General features: G+C 52.6%; 1 protein-coding gene across 4 annotated transcripts in view; it reads left to right on the forward strand.

Moving 5' to 3' along the window:
* Positions 1–3,096, forward strand: part of ARHGEF28 (Rho guanine nucleotide exchange factor 28) — a 269,125-nt gene that overhangs the window by 56,360 nt on the left and 209,669 nt on the right. The window lies entirely within an intron of this gene.

The raw sequence follows: 3,096 nt of genomic DNA on the forward strand, positions 1-3,096 counted from the left end.
CAACCAGATCTTCCCAAACCTATCCCACTTCTGTGCCACTGCTGTGCTGAGCTGTGCCTACCTGGCAGCTGGACGCATGTGGTGTCAGGCCCCGGCCTGGCCGAGTCTGCTACTCTCTGCAGTTCAGCGGTGTGTGTGTGGGGGGCTGCTGCTGCTGGGTGCAGCCCGGTAGAGGCCTCAGGGATCTCCCCGTGCTTGGGATGAGGCAGTTGCTGCTTTGGGCTGCCTGCTGCACTCAGAGCACAGGTGGGGGAGGGGAATGGACACTGGCGGGAACCCCCCCACCATAAGTGCTCCTGGACCATGGAGAGTCCCAGACCCTGCTGGGCCAGGGCCCGATGCCACTTTTGACTGACTACTGGGCGGGCGCGGCTCAGTGCAGCTGCAGCACAGAAGTGGGATTGGGACCCAGCATAGTAGATCCTGGGGTGCCATTTACTTCCAAAAAGTGACCTTCACCATAAAAAGGTTGGAGAACGCTGGTCTAGGAGGTTTAGGCAGCTACCTATGGGCTTCTTTGACAATCTAGCTGTAAATTAGAAACTTTGTATTTTTTTTTAAGTCAAAGCCGAAAGTGTGGTTTCAGTAATGGAAGCATACATTTCTCAAAAACTTCTGGGAATGTTAGCGGATACAGAACCCACATTAAATAAATAATCCAGTGCTCCTATTCCAAATTTTTCAGGAACCACTTGCTGCACTACCATCATTTTTCTTGCTTCCTACTCAAGAAACTGCTTCAGTGTTCAGTGATAAGCAGGCATCTTAGTTTTCTCTGTTTAAAATCAGGATCTGGGTGAACACCTGTTCACTAGAGCACCCCAGGGGATGACAGGGTTCAATGGTCACGAACTCCTGCAAGACCATTTTAGGCTGGAGATAACAAAAAACTTTACTGTCCAAGCCCCCAAGGCCTAGAACACACTTCCGCTGGAGATCGTGCAAGCACCTACTCTGGACACTTTCAAGAAACATTGGGATGTTTATCTTGCTGGGATCCTTTGAGCCTAGCTGACTTCCTGCCCCTTGAGCAGGGGGTTGTACTTGATGATCTTATGAGGTCCCTTCCAGTCCTAATGTCTATGAAATCTATGAAATATAAATATGTATGCTGGTGTGTATATGTATGTATGGGATACATACATACACGCACGCAAGCGTGTGTGTGTGTGTGTAATACAGATGTATATTAGGGCTGTCAATTAATTGCTGTTCATGTGTGTTATTTATGCATTAATTGGTTCTTGCATTAATTTTTTTTAACTTGTTAATTGTACACATAGTTGTAGAGCCCACACCTGGGCTCTGCTTTGCTGCCGTCACCTCTGCCTCTGGACTGCCTAGCAGGGCAGTAGTGGCAGCGCAGAGGAGCTGCAAGGCAGTCCGTATGTGGGCTCTAAGCTGCTGCAGCATGAAGGTGTGGGGGGGGAGGCAACACCAACACCCAAACCATGACAGCATATATACCAGTGCTCAGCAGGTAAGTCTGTGGAGGAGAAAGGGCAGGGGGTCAGATCAAGGCCACATGGTGAGGAAGGGAGTGGAGCGGGGGCTGTGGCAAATGTGGCCCAAGGGCTGGGGTTGGTTGTGGGATGGAGCTGCGGGCAGCTCATTCAGGGGTGTGAGAGAGGGGGCATGGCTCTCCTCTGCTCCGCACACCCCTGGGGGAGGCATGGGAGGCATGTGCCCCCTGGTTTTGTGCACAGGGCGTTGGTAGACTCCCTGCTGTGGGCTGGGGCTCTGCACCCTTCTGCCTTTGCCCCAGGAGCCACGCTGGTTGCAGTGGGAGGAACAGCATGGCATCACGTGGCTTCTGGGACAAAGGCAGCTGGGCGCAGTGTCCCAGTCCACAGTGGGCAGCCCGCCTCCACCCCATGCAGAACTCTGAGGGCCACGTACCCCGCATGCTTCCCCTGAGGGTATGCTTAGTGGTGGGGAGCCGCTCATGACTCCTCCCACACAAGTTCCCACATTCACCCCAACCCCTGCCCTACTCCCTCCTTCACTGAGGGGGTCTCGATTGGCCACCCCCCACTCCGACCCTTCGCCTCTACAGACTTACCTGCCAGGTGCTGCTGTACACACCAGTGGCTGTGTTCCTGTAGGGTTTACCATATTTCCAGTTTAAAAAAAGAAGACATCTGTGGGGAGGTAATATTATGTGCCTGTGCCCTGCTCCTCCTCACTGCCAAACCACAGCCCCCCAGCCCTGCTGCTGCCCCTCACTCCTGATGTACAGTACCCTGCATCCTGCCAGGGCATGCGGGGACCCCCCACTATGCTCCAAACCCCACACATACACCCATAGCCCCCTCCACCTTCACAAATTCCTCACGCCCCCCCCCCCCACACCCACACCCCAACCATACAAGGTACCTGCATATCTTTGCATAATTTTGAGGTTTTTGGCCCATAATTTGGAGTTTTTAGCTGTGCAATTAAAATCACGATTAGTTGTGACCTAAGTTTTTTATTTGCACAACTAATTGTGATCATATTTTTTAATAGTTTAGCAGCCCTAATGTATAGGCAGATAATATAGATAAAAGATTGCTATCAGTTGAACACAATGTTTTATTAAAATATTTACAATTTTAAAGCAATTTGGAAACCTACCAGTGCTTTTATCATTATAATTAAAAAAAATTCTAAATACCTGTATATTTTGGCATTTGACTTTGGGTTTTTTTACCTTGGAAAATCAGAGCTCCCCCTGCCCCTTTGCTCACCAGGATGCAGGCCCCTCCTCCCCCTGCTTCCTTGTGTCACTGAGCAGCCTGGATGTGCTGGTGCCCCTCACTCCCAACTCGCAGCCTCCCACCCCGCCTGGTGCTCCTTACTTGCTGCCTGCAGCCCCCTGCCCCCGCCCCCTCCAAGCTGCCGAGGCTATGGAATGAGGGACCAGGACCTGCAGCACTTGAGCCCTATCTGTTGTCCGCGGGAGGTGGCAGCTGCTGCAGCCAGAATGGAGCATGAAGCCTGGCTCCCCCTCCCTCACGGGCCAGACCTAGCGTAGCAGGGCAGATCAGGGTGGAGGGGCTTCATGCTGCTGCTGGCAGGAGCCCCATGCCACCATGCCAAGGTGCCCCCTGCCCA

The sequence above is a fragment of the Gavialis gangeticus genome, unplaced genomic scaffold (assembly GCF_001723915.1).
Source record: "Gavialis gangeticus isolate Ggan-Ray unplaced genomic scaffold, GavGan_comp1, whole genome shotgun sequence".
Lineage (NCBI taxonomy): Eukaryota > Metazoa > Chordata > Crocodylia > Gavialidae > Gavialis > Gavialis gangeticus.